The sequence below is a fragment of the Penaeus monodon genome, chromosome 30 (assembly GCF_015228065.2).
Source record: "Penaeus monodon isolate SGIC_2016 chromosome 30, NSTDA_Pmon_1, whole genome shotgun sequence".
Classification (NCBI taxonomy): Eukaryota; Metazoa; Arthropoda; class Malacostraca; order Decapoda; family Penaeidae; genus Penaeus; species Penaeus monodon.
In genome coordinates, this window is record NC_051415.1 from 25045714 (window position 1) to 25046105 (window position 392).

Below are 392 nucleotides of genomic sequence, written 5' to 3' on the forward strand. Positions count from 1 at the left end.
CACAATACAATAGGATACTTAGCAGGGTTGGGTCTAAGTACAGGGGACTGTGCTTAAGTCCAAGTACCAGGATATTTTTACATTCACTTTGCTATGCACTTAAGTCCTGTTCATGTGTCATTGTACTTAAGCACAAGCACTTTGTGATAAAAAAAAAATCCTGTCAGATTCGTAAAGCGCGAAATTCTCTTTATTTTCCCAACTGAGAAAATACTACATAATAATGCGCCTTTATTCTTTATTCCACTACACTGTCAAAACACTCAGTGTACGTATTTACCCAATAGTATCATCACGAAGTTCCCAAGAATCTATATAAAGTATGTAAGTTTTGAGTAAATACAATGCACTTGTTTGTACTTGAATGTACTTGGTATTTTCCAGTACTTTGG